Below are 20,304 nucleotides of genomic sequence, written 5' to 3'. Positions count from 1 at the left end.
AAGGACAGGCCAGTACAGATGCCTGAATACCAACACTTAGTGCAACCTTCCTACTTAATAATACCAGTGCAATAGCCATTTATTGGAATGTTACAGAATGGGCACATAAACTTGTTGAACCACACATGAAGAGAACAAATGCAAACAGGCTATGCAGAATTCTGAACATTATTACCCATGAGTTGATAGCTTTACCAACCCAGATAAACTCAATAATCCTAATAAAGCCTCCAACAATGCTAATTGTTGCAAATATCTGGAGGATTACAGAAAAACACACAAAGCAATTTTATGCAGACCACTGGGTAAACTTAGAACAAACATATTTATCATCATATTTCATCTGCTGGGATGCCTGCCCTATAAGACAAGCCTTTAATTATTCACAGTTAATGCTCTGATGGAACTTTCGCAAGTAGCACAGCTATGGAAATGAAAGCTTTACACCAATTCTGGTGCTGGCCAGGGTGGAAACACATGAGGACTATAAATATGTAGAAACTGAGAGATCCAACAATGAGGATAGCACAGCAACAATGAAAGTCAAACCACTCCCTCTCAGGCCATATTTTAATCCACCCAATTACAGTATACCCTTCTCATTTGGAATAGAGGAAGGAACAGAAAAGGGGGGGTGGCAATGACAGCATAATATAGTGTTTTAGGCCTCATTAACCTTCCATACTTTGGATAACTCCGTTCACCCATAAGGTAAAGAATTTCTCAGAAGTCTCATCTTGGGACAGCTGATCTATAATATCTCTCGGACACGTCATCATTATGGAAGTATAATGCTTTTGGGATATATTGGGACACATACCAATACCCACTTGTACCTGCTGAACCCAAATGTCGCTCTTTAGGGATACTCTCTAGTTATCTTACAGCAAAGAGGCTTAAAACAAAACCGGGTACTTACCCTTCTAAAGTCCTATCCCATGATTTCACATTATTGCAAACCAGTCTATTGGTCACACATCAGCTCAATTATTTCACAGCCCCAAACTACAACTCCATGTTGCCTAACTTGGAATTTATTTGTGTGTGTTTATAAGTAAAACAAACCCTTCTATACTTCGGGGCACAATTTGACAATATTTGGGGCAATCAACCTGTAGGAAACTGGTTAGCTTATGCAGAAAACCACGTCTCTTAAATCATTTTGGGTAATTATTCTGTATATCAAAATCTATTTCTTGTATAGCACATTTTCAAGGCCTGCAGTCCAGGCTCTCCCACCCTTCTGCCTCCTGGCCTGCAGTCCAGACTCCCCCAGCTGCAGACTTGTGTCCTTGGAAAATATTCTGCCAAGGAGAACTGCTGCTCCCCCTGCCCTTCTGCTACCTGCCCTACTTAAGCCCTGTTGGTACTTTCAATAAATGAGACTTGATCAGGATACCGTCTTGTCTCCATCTCTCACATCTCTTGTCCCCCTCAATCTCACTTCCTCCCCTAGGAAACCTTTTGACTGGCCCCGCGGGCCGGGGCAATTATATACTTTACATCTGAAATAATTCCCTGTGCCTAGGGGAAACAGACACTTCAAAATAAATTATGAAACTATTCATGGGACTTGGTAGAAAAAATCTGCATGCAACATAAGACACAAGCCATAATAACCACAGAACTCCATGGTTAAAAATGATTAAAAAGTATTTAAAAAATAAAAAATAATAAACGAAGAGATGACTCACTCCCTGGTTAAGAGCACAAACTGCTCTTCCAGAGGATGTAGTTTCTATTCTCAGCAACCACATGGTGGCGCGCAAATGCCTGGAACGCCAAATTGGAGAGCATCTGCTGCCCTCTCCTGGCCTTCTTGAGCACCAGGCATGCTCACGGTACACAAGGTACAAAACACCCAATCACATAAGAGGTTTTTAAAAGAAGACCTAATGAAAGGAAAACGTAAGGGGAATTTTAGGATATTTTATTTCATCTCATTATGGGTACATATTCAGAAATCTTTTTACAGCTTAAGAAAAGGAACATTTGGCATGGGGAGATGGCTCAGCTGTTAAAGGCTAGGCTCACAACCAAAAATGTAAGAAAAGAAACATTTAATAGTAGATAGTACAATGAACATTTGTGAATATAGCTCAGTGTTTAAGCTCTTGCTTAGCATGCATGTGCCTTTGGGTTTGATCCACAGCACCAAGGGAAACTGCAAGAAATAAAAATACAAATTTCATTAAATGGAGACTGAAAACTCCATTTCTGTCAAATTAATTAAATCACTGTTTTTTAAGTAGCTCTGGGGATTGAACTCAGGGAAAAGTTACTTCACTCAGATGAGTTCTTTTTCTTTAGACTTTACTACTCAGAATTCAAATACAGGGCTGGAGATATGATCCTAGTGATGGAGTGTTTGTCTAGCATGTGTGGATCCTGAGGTTGAGTCTCACATCAATCCTCTGTAATATCCCCGCCCCACCCCACCCCCCACAAAGACAGGAAGAATCCATTAATTTCCTTTCTGAGGAAACAAATCTTCAAAAGCTTAGCTCGACTGAGCTTGAGCCTGGGAAGACAACCTGACCCAGCACCTACCCTGCCCTCGCCAAAAAAAAAAAATAGCCCTGAGCCCAGCAGTCTTGGGCTTTGAGACTTCAGGACAAGTTATCAACCTTCAGAGGGATTGCTCCACCTTCACTAAGACATGTTTCCTGTATGGTCCCAGGTTCTTTCCCGCTGTGGAATGCCTGGATTTAACTTGGCACACTCTGCATGAGAGAGTTAATGGATTTTGAGAAGCGTTGGCATCCACATGCCTGACATTAGAGGCCAGCTGGTCTGTCTGAGAAAACTAAGTGGCCTCACTCTTGGGGACTCAGACACGGGCTCCGTTTCTGTGTGATTGTGGCAGTTGCTGTGTCCTCAGTGGAGCAGGAAGTCCTGTTGAGTGCTGACAGGCTAGTAGGAAGTGCTGTCTATGTTTGCTCAGGTAGGGCACTGCCTTCGGCTTCTTCACCAATCTTTGCACATCAAAGGTTAAGAAAATAGAAGTGCTGTGGTTAAAAGTTTGTACTTGGAAGCCGGGCGTTGGTGGCGCACGTCTTTAATCCCAGCACTCCGGAGGCAGAGGCAGGCTGATCTCTGTGAGTTCGAGACCATCCTGGTCCAAAGCCACAGAGAAACCCTGTCTCAAAAATCAAAAAAAAACTATTCTTTTTTTTAAACTATTCTTTAATACTAAAAAAATACTTTCTTATTAGTGTAATAATTGAAATTTGGAACTATATACATTTATGGAACCAAATTAACTTTCAACTTAAAAACAGATAACATAAAAATGAATTTCAACAGTTTATAAATATTTTATAAGAAAATTTATTCACCTTGTAAAATATACACAATAACCTTTGCTACCTGTATCATTTTATGAAAACAGTTTTAGCCTACAATTTAATTATGATGCTTAGGAGGTATGTTCAGAAAATTATTCATGGAAAGAATCAATTTCCTTTTTTATTTCTGAGACAGGATTTCTTTGTGTAGCTTTGGATAGTATCCTGGAACTCTCTCTGTAGACCTGACTGGCCTGAAACTCTTAGAGATCTGCATGCCTCTGCCTCCCAGTATGGGATTAAAGGCCTGCGCCATCACTGCCTGGCTTTCTTCAATTTCTTACACCTAGATTTTGCAAATATGATCTCCTTTTTATTCAGAAAGGATAGGAAACTAGGGGGGGGCTAACATCCTGCCTCCATGTTGAAGGGACTGACCCAATCCTCCTTTGGACATTCCCTGTTGCTTTGGACTTACTACATTCATCTGCTTTGTAGTTTAGGTTAGATTAGTTTGATTCTACAACCCTCGACGTCCTCATGACACACAAAACATCTCAATAAGGCAGTTTATGAATTGAAGTTGGCCCCAGAAAGAGAATGGCAGTATTTAGGCTGCTCACTGGATATGCAATCAGAAGAAAAGAATACACATCAGCCACAGCTTCCATGTTGGTTCCAGAAATTGAACCTCGGTCCTCTGAAAGAACATCCAGTGGTCTTAAGCACAGTGCAGTGTCTCCATCCCCAACAAGAATGTTTTAAAATCTTGCTTTACAGTGGTGGCTGGTGGTGCATGCCCTTAATCCCAGGTGGATCTCTATGAGTTTGAGGTCAGCTTGGTCTGCACAGTGAGTTTTAGGACAGCCAGGGCTATGGAGTGGGACCATACCTCCAAAAAATAATGCAAAAAAAATTTTTGGAGAGAAAATTGGTTTTGTCCTGACCAACCCCTAACGTTTCTGTTGAATTCTTTATAAAAATGTATTTGTGTGAATTTTTTTTGCACTCAACTCTTCTGCACAAAATGTCAACATGAAAAATTTTTAAAATAACCAAGATTGAAAGGCTTCGAGTTATAATTACTATATGGACACACCAAATTTGTTGTTACACAGAGAAAACAAAAGCCCAAGGCCTAGGGAGATGTGGAGGAATGAAGCGGCATGAAGCATTAAAACCATTCTTTTTTTTCTTCCTTTATTTTTTTTTTAGTTAGAAACAAGCTTGCTTCACATAGCAATCCCAGCTCCCTCTCCCTCAGCTCCGCCCCATCCTCCTCCACCAAACTCCCCAGCCCCCACTCAATCCCCACTCTGATGCCCAGGGAGAGTGAGGCCCTACATGTGGGATCTCCAGAGTCTGTCATGTTATCCAGTGCAGGGCCCAGGCCCTCCCCCCAAGAGTCCAGGCTGAGAGAGCATCCCTCAATGTGGGATGAGCAGCCAAAGTCCATTTGTATGCCAGAGATAAATACTACCCAAGGCCCCATAGATTACCTAGGCCTCCTCACTGACACCCACATTCAGAGGGTCTGGATCAGACCCATGCTGGATTCCCAGCCATCAGTCTGGGATTCAAGAGCTAACTCTTGTCAGGTCAGTTGTTTCTGGGGGTTAAACCAGCCCAGTCTTAACCCCTTTGCTCATCAGTTCTCCCTTTCTGTCACTGGATTCCAGGGGTTCAGATCAGTGTTTAGCTGTAGGTGTCTGCCTCTGCTTCCGTCAGTCACTGGATGAAGTTTCTGTTTCCCAGACTCTCTGGCAGTGGTATTGTATGCTAGCACTCCCCTGATCCATGTCTAAAATCCATATATGAGTGAGTACATATGTTTCTCTTTTTGTGACTGGGTTGCCTCACTCAGGATGGTTTCTTCTAGTGCCATCCATTTGCCTGCAAATTTCAAGATTCCATTGTTTTTTCCCCCACTGAATAGTACTCCATTGTATAAATGTACCACATTTTCTCTATCCACTCTTCAGTTGAAGGGCATCTAGGTTGTGTCCAGGTTCTGGCTATTACAAATAATACTAATATGAACATAGTGGAACAGACATCCTTGTTGTATGAATGTACATCTTTTGGTTATGTGCCTAAGAGTGGAATTGCTGGGTCTTGTGGTAGACTGATTCCCATTTTCCGAAGGAATCTCCATACTGGCTTCCAAAGTAGCTGTATGAGTTGGCACTCCCACCAGCAGTGGAGGAGTGTTCCCCTTTCTCCACATCCTCTCCAGCATAAACTGTCATTGGTGTTCTTGATTGTAGCCATTCTGACAGAAGTGAGATGGTATCTCAGAGTTGTTTTGATTTGCATTTCCAGGATGGCTAGGAATGTTGGGCACTTTCTCAAGTGTCTCTTGGCCATTTTAGACTCCTCTACTGAGAATTCTCTATTTAGTTCTGTAGCCCACTTTTTAATTGGATCCTTTGTTTTGGAGACTTGCTTCTTGAGGTCTTTTTAAATTTTGGAGATCAGCTCTCTATCAGATGTGGGGTTAGTGAATATCTTTTCATAATCTGTGGGTTGCCTTTTTGTCTTGCTGTGTCCTTTGCTTACAGAAGCTTCTCAGTTTCAGGAGGTCCCATTTATTAATTGTCGATCTTAGTATCTGTGCTACTGGAGTTATGTTCAGGAAGTGGTCTCCTGTACCTCCCACTTTCTCTTCTAACAGGTTCAGTGTGGCTGGATGTATGTTGAGGTCTTTGAATCGTTTGGACTTAAGTTTTGTACATGGCGATAGACATGGATCCATCTGCAGTCTTCTGAATGTCAGCCTCCAGTTATGCCAGCACCATTTGTTGAAGATGCTCTTTTTTTCATTGTATACTTTTCGCTTCTTTGTCAAAAATCAGGAGTTCATAAGTGTATGGGTTAATGTTGGGGGGTTCAATTTGATTCCATTGATGTATCTGTCTATTTTTGTGCCAATACCAACCTGTATTACAGAGCTATAGTCCTGAAAACAACATTAAAACCATTCTTAACTGGGCAAAATCAGCATCGCCCTTAAAGTTGCTGTGATCACTTGAAACTCAAAGGGATTACTGAGCCTCTTCCCAGTCAATAAGACAGACAGTAGGATAGCGGGGGGGCGGGCTCCTACTTCTGTGTGCATTGGGGTTTTGTCTGCATGTACATCTGTGTGAGGGTACCAGATCCCGTCGAACTAGAGTTTCAGACGGTTGTGAGCTGCCATGCGAGTTCTGGGAATTGAACCTGGGTCCTCTGGAAGAGCAGGCAGTGCTTTTAACCACTGAGCTATCTTTCTAGTCCTAGGCTCCTGCTTTTGCTTTCCCCACAAAACACCTTTCTCCCACCAAATTCTTTAAAAGTGACTGAGACAGTCCTCTGAAACCAGGAATTCAACTAAACTATTGAGAATGAAATAGGGAAAGAGACGAGGGTGGAAGGCTCCGTAATGGCAGGCCACACTGGGATGCCAGTAGCCTACTGCCTGACTACAGATGTCCTAACATGGTGGGCATGAGAGGCAAGAATGACTGTAACGTGATGAGATGCCAAGAAGCGAGTGGAAGGGAACAAATACGTAAGAGGAAGCAGAGCAAATGATCCAGCAAGGCCTTTCATAGGACCTTGCACCCAGAGACAGAGACGAGCACTAAGATACCTGGCTATGAAACCTAAAATACCTTTGGGGGGAAATCGATTACCTGCAGTTTTCGTTCTTGTGCTTTTCCTTTATTTGAATAGCATGTTTGTCCTGACCAGTGGGAGTCCCCCATATATAATCCAACAGAAGTGAAAATAAACCATCAACAAGGAAAGGATGACAAAGGAAATTCATAAAGAGGAAAATATTGTGTCTTTTTAGGCGACTCTAACTGGAATGCTTTGAGTTTTAACAGAACATCAGCTCAGTACAAAATGGTTTCCATTGTTTTATTCTCAGAAGAATGCACAAAAGCACAGGTTATGGCTGCTGTGGGATCTGCCTCTCTTCCCCTCCCCCTTCCTCCTCCTCGATCCTCTCTGGATGCCAGGGAGAACACAGCTGAAAGGAGCATGCAATTACAAGTAATGATCGACTCTAAAGACAAAAGGGTTGGTCCAAAAGAACTCAACATAATTAATCCAATTATGTGAGCAGATGCACTGAGACATTGCAGACATGATTGCTCGGGGTGGCTCTTGAGTTTACCAGGGAGGCACGCTTCTGGGACATGAGGACTAAGCACATGCAGGAGGCCTGTTTGCTGGACTTGGAGTTAGTCACCGAGCTAGCTACCCACTCCCACTCAGTGCCTGGGCAAGATTCATCAATGTACAAAGGCTTCTGCTGCTGTCCTGCTGTTTGCTTTTGTTTTCTGTAGTAGTTTAACTGGTTTTGCATACCATTCCTTGAGCTCAGTCGTTCTCAGCCTTCCTAATGCTGCAGACCCTTTCATACAGTTCCTCATGTTGTAGTGACCCCCAACCAGAAAATTATTTTGTTGCTACTTCCTAACTGTAATTTCATTACTGTTACGAATCATAATGTAGGAATCTGACATGCAACCCCTAAAGGTGTGGAGATCCCAGTTCAAAGCCATTGCTCTAGCTCCTTTTTCGTTCAACTTCGCTTCTTACAATCTTAGAAGTAGAGGTTACACTACTGAAGACAAGACACACAACTAAAGAGACTGTAGCAAGCCTTAATTTTGGGTGATTCGCATTTCAGATGTGTTGTGGAATATTCCTTTATACTGTGTGAAGATTTGTCACTGTGATTGGTTTAATGAAAAGCTAAAGGCCAATAGCTAGACAGGAGGTATAGCAGGGACCTCTGAACAAAGAGAGGTCTGGGAAGAAGAAAGGTCCTGAGCTGGACCCAGAGGGAGCAAGACATGCAGGAGGAGAGGTAAAAGTCACAAGTCACTTAGCAACATGTAGGTGAATAGAAATGGGTTAACTTAAGTTATAAGAGCTAGTGGGACGAGTCTAAGCTATAGGCCAAGCTTTCATACTTAATACTAAGTCTCTATGTCATTATTTGTTAACTGGCAGCCCAAAGAAAAAGCCTGCTACAAAGATGTGAAAATTATCTTGCAGCAATTTAAAAGGTACAAACTTGAGCCTTTGATCATCTTCTTTACCAGATTTACAAGCTGGTAGTATGGCCTCAAGGACATGAAGAGCAAGGAGTCTAATGTTATCAGCCGGAGGGATGCTTGGTGGGCAGTAGACATGTTTTCTTGTTATCAATGTGAATGATCTCCAGAGTTAAAATTAACTTCACATAAAAAATTTCTAAGGTGTCGTAGGGTTTCAATTCATGTGCCTAAACATCACAACCAAAGCAACCTGGGGAGGACAGGATTTATTTTAGTTTATGATACCACATCACTGTTCATCATTGAAGGAACACAGGACAGGAAATCAAACAGGGCAGGAACCTGAAGGCAGGAGCTGATGCAGAGACCATGGAGAGGAGCTGCTTACTGGCTTGCTCCCCATGGCTTGCTCAGCCTGCTTCCTTATAGAGCCCAGGACCACCAGCCCAGGAGTGGCCCCAACCACAAAAGGCTGAACCCTCCTCCATCAGCCACTAATTAAGAAAATGCCGTAAGGTCTGCCTATAGCGCTATCTTATGGTGGAATTTTCTTCTTTTTATTAACAACTCTTCAGTTTATTCAAAACTATTCAGTTTCGAAAATTAGGTTACAGCAGTCAGAAAAAAAAAATAAGAACACACAGTCAGTATTGCCTGTCCTTGTCTTTAACACTGTGGTGGTCTCATTCAAAATACAGTTGCACAGAAGTATTAACTCCAAAGTCTCTAAGGACTTAACAGACTGTATACACACGCAGTACAGAGAGTGATAAAATGGAACTAAGAATGTGTACAGAATAGAAAGCCCATCCTGGCTTATTTGCATGAAAATACCACCCACAAAGCTAAGTAAGTCTTAATAGTTATCTGGAGGTCCCATTCATTGTTTTTAAACCCAGTAACTCTAATTTTGATTGCACAATAAATGACTGATAAAAAGCCAGGTGGTGGTGGCACATGCCTTTAATCCTAGCACTCGGGAGGCAGAGGCAGGTGGATCTCTGTGAGTTAGAGACCAGCCTGGCCTACAAAACTAGTTCCAGGACAGCCTCCAAAGCCACAGAGATACCCTGTCTCAAAAAGCCAAAAAAAGGAAAAAAAAGTCAACATATAGATTTCCTTTTTAAAAATAAGCATTTATTTTAAACCTGACATAGTGTGCCAAGAGACTTCTTAGGGACTGAAAGCAGATATTCCAATTATTGAAATGAGGAAAGCGTTAGTCCTTTGGAGATCCCAGTACTGGCACTGAATATATCACATTTATTTCAGTCAGATATACAACGTGGTTAGCTTCTCTGCAAATAATTTCATACTTGTTATTTTAAAACACCATGTCAAACATCTTAAAATAGCAACAGTCCTACTATTATGAACAATTTCTGTGTCCCAGTAGAGGCAGAACTTCAGTTAATTTACTGAAACTAACATAAAAAAAACGTAGAGCCAGGCAGTGGTGGCACATGCCTTTAATCCCAACACTCGGGAGGCAGAGGCAGGCAGATCTCTGTGAGTTCGAGACCATCCTGGTCTACAGAGTGAGTTCCAGGACAGCCTCCAAAACACAGAGAAACCCTGTCTCGGAAAACAAAAACAAAAAACTTAGATACACAAAACAAAAGGAAAACAAAAATTAGTGGCCAAGATTTTAAAAGAAATTGCCTAGAATATGAAGCCTTTGAAACAAAAGAAAACAGGCCTGTCTCCTCATGTTTATTTAGTAGCCATGAAGAAGCACATAGGCTTACCCCAAATGTTTTTCTATTGTTAATAGACAGCCACCTGAAATAAATTCTAACTCCAATATTGATTTTTTTTTTTGGTTTTTCGAGACAGGGTTTCTCTGTAGCTTTGGAGGCTGTCCTGGAACTCACTTTGTAGACCAGGCTGGCCTCGAACTCACAGAGATCCACCTGCCTCTGCCTCCCGAGTGCTGGGATTAAAGGCGTGCGCCACCAACGCCCGGCTCCAATATTGATTTTTAAACAGCCCTCCAACTGCCATTATATTCTAATCAAATGCTATATTTGATTACGCTTTCAAACCATAAGAAGAATAATTAAAGATTCCACTCAGAAATACAGTAAATACTTCACTGCATTGGTATCCAATCACCTAGGAAAACAACTTAATAATTACACTTGAATATAGTTCTTAGCAGGTGATCATTCTGGCCTCTGAGGAAGGAGAATGCACTGCTTTAGCCTAACACAGCCTCATGTGTTGTCAATGGTAAGCGAAGACTGTCTCTTAACACTCCCGATGCTCATCACTGCATGTCAACCAATGTGCCATCTATTCCACGCCACTTGTTTGAAGCTCACACAGATGATTGCAGTGTCCTGAGTATCTACAACTTTGCCAGATTTCTTTTGGACGTGGAGAGGAATGGAACAATGGAAGGTGAAGGTAGAGAAACAGCTGAGAGAGATTGCACACCTGAAACCCAGCAACATGCTGGCACAGCACCACCCACAGAAAAGGGCTCGCCTTCGAGTCTCTGGACTTCCATAAAATCTAGACTCTGTAAAACGCCTTGAGCTGTATCACTAGAGACAATCTCCAAGTCCATGGCCTATGCTGCAGAAAAGAACCCTTTCACTCTGTAGGAGAAACTGCAGCCAGCCTACCCAAGCTGCAGTTACCCTGCCCCTGGCACCCAGGTCAGCCTGCATGCAGCAGGCACTTCCTCCCTGAGCCAAGCAGCCAAGCCTGCGTCAACGCCCAGAGATGCTGACAGAGAGACAACTGACCCAGAGACACCAATGAGAAAAGGACATACATCAGAGTCAGCCACCTGAGCCAGTAGGACCTTGGGAGGCAGTATAAAGACAGGCCTAACTTCCTTAACAAATGAATCTGCAGCACGCTCTCACTGACTTCCTGTACCTGAGCGTCTTCTCACCACCTCCCACAAGGGGTTTCTGAGTAGCATAATCAACAACATCACTGTGCTTTTACTTTCCAAATGGTGACAGGAAAGTCCTCAAATACCACCCCATCCCCCTAAACTGCCTTCAAGCTATTGTTATCTGGATCACCTCCAAAAAAATTAATCAGCTTTATCATTCAAGAGACTATTGACATTTCATATTACAGCTGTGTGTAATTTGTTAATTTATAAATAACTTTAAAACATTATGAATGAAATGTACCAAACTACAGCTGTGTAAAAGCAACCATGTTTTAATTATGGGCTAAAAATGTCTAATACATTAAGCATAAATTATAAAAATCCTAGATCTAAATACAGGGCTAGAGAATTTCACAATGGGAAGATGGATGAAAATTCTTTTCTACGCATGGTTAATAGACTAGCAAATCTTTTTTTTTTTTTTTTGGTTTTAGGAGACAGGGTTTCTCTGTATTGTTTTGGAGGCTGTCGGACCAGCCCGGCCTCGAACTCACAGAGATCCGCCTGCCTCTGCCTCCCGAATGCTGGGATTAAAGGCGTGCACCACCAACGCGCGGCAGACTAGCAAATCTTAATCAGAATGATAAGGCCAAAATACTAAAACCACACTTTTCCTATAAAAAGTTACACATCATCTCCTATAGGGACAGTAAAACCACACTTTTCCTATAAAAAAGGTACACATCATCTCCCACATGGACAGCTACCATACATGAAGAAACAAAGACATGGTCACCCTACTGCATTCCCAGGAGTGTCAGGCAACATCATCCTGGCAGGATCTAGTCAACCTCTTCCTCTCCATCATCTTCAGCATCTCACTTCCTTCTCTCTCCCTGAAGAAGCTCTTCTTTCTCTTCTTCCTCTCCCTCCCTTTCATTAACATAGCCATCTTCTTCATCCTGAATTTCTTCTTTCATTAAGTATGAGAGGCCCATCTCTTCTCCCTCTCCCACTTCTGAACCTGCTTCATTCTCCTCCTCTTTATATCCTTCAGGTGGACCTTCTTCCTCATCTTCCTCATCTTCGTCTCCCTCCTCCTTCTCCTCCTCCTCTTCTCAGTCCGGTGCCTCATTGTTCTCCTAATCAAATCATTTAATTGTGTGATTTGATGCAGCAGTTTGAAGATACTTTCTCTGTAATCCTCCAGGTTTGTGATCTCACAGTTAAACAAGTCAAGACTTTTCAATTTTTTAAGATTTCGCCGAGCCTCCACTGTACTGAGATCTTTGATTTTGCTTCCACTCAGATTGAGGTAGGTAAGATTTTGACATTTCTCTGCCAGGACTCCCAAGCCTCCAGATATTATATTGTCACTAAGTTCCAACTTTCAAAGTTTATTAAAGCTGGGAAGCCGGGCCAACAAACCTATTTCCACATTGACCATACTAAGAAACTCCAGTTCTTTAAAGGTGTCATTCAGGCCTTTCATTTCCCCATTGACACAGCAGCAATTATCAAGGACTAACTCTGTCACCCCCTCCGGGGCTCTGTTCTTCAACAGGTTAAACTTCTTCCTCATTTCCATGTCCTCCTCTTTCCCCTTACCTGCCATCCCCACTACCTCCAACCCAAGAGAGTCTCTAAAGGTCTGGAGATGAATGAAAGGAGATGCAAAGGCGAATGCCCACTACCACCCGGTGATGCTGTAACGATAAACGGCACACTTACTGAAAGTAAAACTAAGTATTTATTGTAGAAATTACTCACAAGAGACCAAACAAGTAACCCAAATGAGCCGAGTAGTTTTCCGCCGCCGAACTGGAAGCCGACAGCCAGAAAAAGAGACCAAGACTTCCGTTGTTCAGTCTTTTAAGCCTTCCCCCGTAACGCCCCCTAGCCATGCCCAAAAGTGGGCCTGGCTAGTGACGTAGTTCACCGCCTACGTACATATACGTCTTTACGTCCGTCCGTATATGTCTTTAGTCATGCCTAAAGTGGGTGTGGTTAGCGGTGTGGTAAACCGCTCTTTTATTACCTCATCTGTATGCGCCTCTAGTAAGTCACATGGTTAATGGCGGCATTGTTTTCCTCCTACAACCCGGGTGTGGGGGGAAAAGACAAGAATAGAAAATGGATTCCTATGGCTTGGGACTAACTCGGCTGCTCCAACCTATGTTAAGTTGACATAGAGCTAGCTAGCACATAAGGCTACAGAGCATTTTGTGAATGAAATAGGCCTGCACTTTAACCTATTACCACATGAATTCTAGACCCAATCTATGCCTGTTAGTATATATACCTCATGCTCATGCATCAATTTGTATATTGGACAAGTACTGCAACCACATGTGTCAGTAATGGGACATGGATTTTAGACATTTTAACCCTGAATTCAGGTAACTCAATTTAATGAAGAAACTGAGGCTCAGAAAGGTTAACAATTTGACCAAAAAACCCATACTTCAGTTGAAGTAGAATAATTAGAAGGTCTGTGAGTCTTGAAAGCTGAAGAATATAGTCTCATTCCATTGCTCTAGTCCAGGTCCTATTTCAGAGCTTGGCGTGTGTGTCCTGCACTAGTAATTACATGTCCAAGTTCAGTGTACAATAGTGTACTCATGTGTGGTACTTTCTAGTAATATTCTCATTACTGCTGTTCCAGGACACCTGTATGCGTGCACATGGAAGACAACCATCCTTCTTACTGTACCTTCACATCCATCTGCACCATGTACTTGTTCATTCGGCTGCACTGAATAGAGGGAACCTTAATTGAGAAAAAGGTTTCCATAACATTCAGCTGTAAGGCATTCTCTTAATTAGCAGTGATTATGGAGGGCTATTTTGAGTGGTGCCATCCCTGGGCTGCTGGTCCTGGGTTCTATAAGAAAGAAGGCTGAGCAATCCAGGGGAAGCAAGCCAGTATGCAGCACCCCTCCATGTCCTCTGCATCAGCTTCTATCTCCAGGATCCTGCCCTGCTTGAGTTCCTGTGCTGACTTCTTCAACACTGAACTGTGATATGAAAGTTTAATCCCAGAACTTAGGAGGCAGAGGCAGATGGATCTCTGAGTTCGAGGCCAGCCTGGTCTACAGACTGAGTTCCAGGACAGCCAGGGCTACACAGAGAAACCCTGTCTCCAAAAAAAAAAAAGAAAAGAAAAAAGAAAGGAAAAAAACACTTTTCTTCCCCAACTTTCTTTTGGTCATGGAGTTTAATCATAGCAATAGAAACTCTTAAGACAAGGTCCTGCTCTGGTAATATTTCCCAACTATAGCCATGTGTGTGTCTGTAATAGTGTGGGTGCCCATGTTTGAATCTTTACAAGTACATCCATAAACACTGTTCTACTAATTAATACATGTGCACTCATTTACTAATACATCTATGTGCATTGCTATCCTAGTTGATTCAAATGACCTGCTATACTGGCTCAATCTTGTGCACTCTTATACTAGTCTATCATGGAACACGGGTTTATTACTGAATTCCCATGAACTGCTGTTCATGAGTAAATCCATGTGCATTACTATAATAGTATAATACAATATATATACATATATAAGCATAGCTACATGATAGATAGATAGATAGATAGATAGATAGATATAGAGATATAGAGATATATAGTATAGTAGTATCTCTGTACCTGAGCCCTCTTTGGAGTGGGACATCCATGTTTGCGGCTGTAAATTTCACCCAGGATATATTTACCTCAAAGCTCTGGACCTATCAGCCTTTGTTCAAACTGACCAACTGTAAGTTGCAGGGGGAAGAGACCCACAAAACCTTAAAATCTCCAGCCTTCAAGGAGAGGCTTGGTTTGACTTTCTGAGTTCCCTCTCTGATTTGCCCACTGTATGTTTCTTCACCCCTATTCAAAGCCTTTCTTCAATGATGATTCTGTCTGTCATGTCAAGAATTGTCTTGCTGATTCCTGTATATCACCCTAATCCTAGAGCTAGGATAGTAACCTGCAAGGGCTAATCAAAGTTTTTGAGATATGACTATTATCTGACATTATATATTTGAACCTTGTAAAAAGGATTGAAGTGAAACTTGACTACAGGACAGGAAGTTGGAGATATAGCAATGAAAAGGGACAATTTTCGTTTATTGGTCTATGAGAGAAATATCAGTACTTAAGAAATGTGTTTTGGAATAAAGGAGATCGTGGCAGTAAAATACTTTAGATGACACAAGAGCATTACTGTACTGGTTCTATAGGCCAGATATGGGGGTATGGTTTCAGTGACTGTTGTGCCAAATAGCGACTGTGGAGACTGTGGTCTCACTGAAGGCTTTAGCAGTAGTATTCCAAGTTCATTATGTGTGTTAGTAGCGTTCAGTGCTCTGTAGGTTGCTAAACATGAGTTGTCTTGCTGGCTGTTGGCTGTAGGAAGCCCTCTAATTCTCACTTTCTGGTCTCATTCATTTGGGAAGTTCACAGTATGGCAAGTTGCTTCTTCAAAGGGCAGTAGGAAGAGGGTTTTCAGCAAGAACTGGGTTGCAAATTTATGTTGCACCATCATGTAGTATAATCATGCACTAATTTGTCATCTTTCTTGCTGTCTAGAAACAAGAGGCAGGTCCTACTGATGGAGAAGGGTGCTGTGTCAGAGAGCAGCCAGGAGTGGGCATTCCCAGGGTCTACCTGTCATATTTTATGCATTGCTTGGCACCATATGTATTCCCAATAAATCTTTATAATTGTTTATAATTTGACTGATTTTTTTTTGTTTTTTTTCGAGACAGGGTGTCTCTGTATTGTTTTGGAGGCTGGCCTCGAACTCACAGAGATCCGCCTGCCTCTGCCTCCCAAGAGCTGGGATTAAAGGCGTGCACCACCAACACCCGGCCTTTGACTGATATTTTTACATAAGGAAAAAAATAAACTGATGTTCTCCTGCACTGTGCTTTTAAATCCCAAAATTCAACCATATTCAAGAACTTATCATCATGGAGAAATAGTTCTTTTAGAATGTGGACTTAATTTGATGTTTGAGAGATCAGAAGAAATACATTGTGAAAACGGAAATTGGACAGACGCTTCAAATGCATTGGTTAGTACCATCTTTTCAAAGCTATCTTTTATTAGTATTTTTGGGGTGGTTGAGACAGAATTTCTTTGTGTAGCAATCCTGGCTGTCCTGGAACTCATTTGGTAGACCAGGCTGGCTTCGAACTCCCTGAAATCTGCCTGCCTCTGCCTCTCAAGTGCTGGGATTAGAGCCGCACATGACCACTGCCCAGGTCTCTCTCTCTCTCACACACACACACACACACACACACACACACACACACACACACACACACACACACACACCACTATACCTTGCTCTTAATTTACACCCTGACCCACACTACTCTCCATACTTGGTAATATCCTATCCTAAAATGTGTATTCAGCTCAATAGTCTCTTTCTGTAAATTGTACCTTTACAGAAGAAATGCAGATGGCAGCCTGTGAGCAACCACACTCCACCGAGAATGGTGCAGCAAACCCACTCTCTGAAATTTACTACAATAAGGGTAAAATGGAATGCAGATGTGAAACTGGTTACCATCTGGACTGGCTTCTTTTGTATATCAGCTTGACACAAGCCAGAGTCATCAGAGACGACGAAGTCTCAGCTGAGGAAATGCCTCCATGCGATCCAGTTGTAAGGCATGTTCTCAATTAGTGATCAGTGTGGGAGGGCCCAGCCATTGTGGGTGAGGCCACCCCTGAGCTGCCATACTGGATTCCATAAGAAAGCAGGCTGAATAAGCCAGGGGAAGGACACCAGTCAGCAACACTCCTCCACGGCCTCTTCATCAGCTCCTGCCTCCAGGGTCCTGTTCCAATTCCTGTCCTGACTTCCTTCAGTGATGAACAGCAATGCTGAGGTGCAAGCCAAATAAACCCTTTCCTCCCCTTTGCTCTTTGGTCATGGTGTTTCGTTGAGGCCATAGAAACCCTAACTAAGACACCATCTCTGGGGATCAAATGTGATGACTTGTAATCCTAGCCAGTGGATACTGTCTCTGAGTGTTGATACGTGTGCTATATTCAACGTTTAAACCTATGACTGGAAAATTTCCCTTCTGTTTAATCTGCCTATTCATACTCAGACACCACTGCCTGCAAAACAGGCACGTTGCTGCTGGTTCTACTGTGTGACTTTCAGATTATATATAGAATTTCAGTCAATGTAAATAACTTAGAACTACAAACATCATTTAAAATACATTAGTGCTAGGCACTGCTAGAGGAATCCCACATTTAATGACAACACCTCAGAGAGATGTGTTTCTTTAGAGAAGTAAACAGGAGGCATTGTTGGGTTAATGGCCATTCTGTGGTGACAATCTGTTCCCTGAGCGCCTTGAACACTCCTTCCATGAGTCTTTAGGTAACCATCAAGAGCGCGTGCTGAACACTTCTCCCAAATACAACTGGCCCTTAACATACTTTTATAAACATGTTTTTATTTTAGAAGCACTCTTATTTACATATAACCCCCCATCCTTTGATGACCTCTGTTGATGACACAAAGCAGGTCCTACTGTGCTTGCTTAGTCATATCACCTCATGAGAGGTGGGAAGGGACAGTCTATGGTTGTTTTCCCTGAGGGTAAGTGTTTACTGACACAAATGTCACCCAGGCCAGGTACGGTTGTGCATACCTTTTATCCTAGCACTTGGGAGGCAGAGGCAGGCAAATGTCTGAGTTCAAGACCAGATTGTTGTACATACTAAGTTCCAGGCCTGACAGGGATGTATAGAGAGACCCTGTCACAAAACAAAACATAAAATCACCTGGGCTGGGGGATGAAGATTTATACTTTAACCCCTGCATTAGAGAGGCAGAGGTGCAAATAAGTCCATGAGTTCTAGACCAGACTGTTCTACATAGTAAGTTCCAGGTCTGCCAGGGATGCATACCTAAACCATGTGTTAGCAAAAGAAAACAAATAAATCACCTAGGTGAGAAAAGGTGTCTCAAACGGGAAAGGCACTTGCCAGTGAGCCTGACCTAAGTTGCATCCCTGGGCCCCATATATTAGGAGAGAAAGAAAACCTCCATTTATCCTCTGACCTTCACATACTATGAAACACACTTCCCACCCCTCACACATAAAACCAATTAATCAATGGCCGCATCGAGGGGCCCCAGGCCAGAAAGCCTTGATCACAGTCCTGTGTCATGTGTAAAACAGGTGCCAATTCAATGGATGAAAAACTAAAGGCAGTGTTTGGGCGTCTCTTCTGGCAAATGGTTTTCACGCATTTCCCTGAAGAAATGACGTGCATAACAGGCAGGCCACCCACTTTCTTTTCTTTTTGTCAAATGTCACTGGTCCCTTAAAAAAAAAAGGTCAACATAGACAGGCGGTGGTAATGGTAACATACAACTTTGATCCCAGTACTCAGGAGGCAGAAGCAGATGGATCTCTGAGTTTGAGGCCAGCCTGCTCTACAGAGTGAGTTCCAGGACAGCCAGGGCTACACAGACCGTGTCTTACAAAACAAGCAAACAAAACAAAAAGATCAACCTAGGTGTCCACCGACCTTCAAGATAGCCCCCCTGCTTCTACTTGCCACCTCCTGTCATTTGGAATGAGGAGACCACGAGAAAACAAAAGAAAATGATGCCATAGTGTGTAGGGAGGGAGTTTCAGGAATGTTCCATTTTTAAATGGATGCTGTAATCCCGGGGTTCATTGTGTTAGACTTCATAGCTTTCACATACATTACATGTATTTTATGCACAGGAAACATTAACAGTAAACGGCAGCCAAAGCGTAGGAGAAGGAGCTGTGATTATAAGAGAGCAGGGTGGGCGTGGAACCTGGAAAGATAGCTCAGCAGTAGAGAGCACTGTATTTTCTTCCAGAGAAACTGGGTTCAGTTCCCAGCACCCACAGAGAGGCTAGCAGCCACCTGTCATTCCAGTTCTGCTAGGTCTCAATCCCAGCAAAAGGCTGAGGTGCCTGTTTAACATATCAAAGTGGACCTCATGCCAGGTCACTCTCCCAGCATCCCTCAGTCCCTGCCTGTTACAAGATGTGGCTGGCATAACCCACTCCCTACCCTGAACTCTGCAGCCAGGGTCTGGGTTGCTCTTCCCCCAAGTGCCCTTCCCTGTGTAATTCAGACATTTTGGTTACCTGGTCTTTTTGTCTACTCTGGCTAGTCTCTCAGCCCAGACTGCCTGTCTTCAGCTGCCTGCCCCCCCTCACACGCACGCGCGCGCGCGCGCACACACACACACACACACACACACACACACACACACACACACACGGTTCAATCTGGTCATGTCCATTTTGGACTCTCACAGATGTCTTTGCCTCTGGCTGTGCTCTAGAGTAAACCTTCTCCTCCACCATACCTAGGAGCAGCAATGTCCTTTCCCTTTCTTACTCTTATTTTTCATTCAAGTTTCATGTTATGCAGTGGCCTCTTCGGACATGGTGCGCACACCCATACCAGGTGTGCCCATCCATACAAGTATGTAAGACACCAATAAACATAAAATAATAAAATTGAGAGAGAGAGAGAGAGAGAGAGAGAGAGAGAGAGAGAGAGAGAGAGAGATACTGCACAAATGAGGTACAGGTCTTAGTTTCAACCAAGTTACAAAACCCAGGGTTTTCCATTACCCAATTAGAGCCACAGAATGTCAAAATTATGCAGCCAATCAGAATTACCTGCAACCTGATACCACAGTAGAGCCCTTATTTACATAGCAAGAATTGTTATCTGGGAAATGGTACCACAAAGTTGCTCACCCTAACCTAAGAGGACTCTTCCTTCATGAATAACCAGGGGCCCATATATTTTTCTGTCTGTGTGCTAAGATCAGTTCATAGCCTTAGTGAATGGCAATGGCTGGGATGTAAAATAAACAGATGACTTTTTTTTAAAAAAGGAAGTAGATACAATCCCATAGCCAGAGAGTCTGGGAAACAGAACCTTCATTCAGTGGCTGATGGAAGCAGAGGCAGACTCCCTTGGTTAAGTACTGAGCTCAACTCAAGAAAGCCAGTAACAGAGAGGGAGGACTGATGACCAAAGGGGTTAAGACTGGGATGGTTTAACCCCCAGAAACAGCTGACC

General features: G+C 42.8%; 1 protein-coding gene and 1 pseudogene across 1 annotated transcript in view; one reads left to right on the top strand and one right to left on the bottom strand.

The window, feature by feature from the left end:
• Nucleotides 1-20,304, top strand: part of LOC101831779 (claudin-34) — a 37,865-nt gene that overhangs the window by 7,659 nt on the left and 9,902 nt on the right. The gene's annotated exons all lie outside the window — the stretch shown is intronic.
• On the bottom strand, nucleotides 12,175-12,783 carry LOC101843955 (annotated as a pseudogene).

Source organism: Mesocricetus auratus, unplaced genomic scaffold (genome assembly GCF_017639785.1).
Source record: "Mesocricetus auratus isolate SY011 unplaced genomic scaffold, BCM_Maur_2.0 Super-Scaffold_100003, whole genome shotgun sequence".
Classification (NCBI taxonomy): domain Eukaryota; kingdom Metazoa; phylum Chordata; class Mammalia; order Rodentia; family Cricetidae; genus Mesocricetus; species Mesocricetus auratus.
This window is presented reverse-complemented; position numbering and strand designations above follow the sequence as displayed.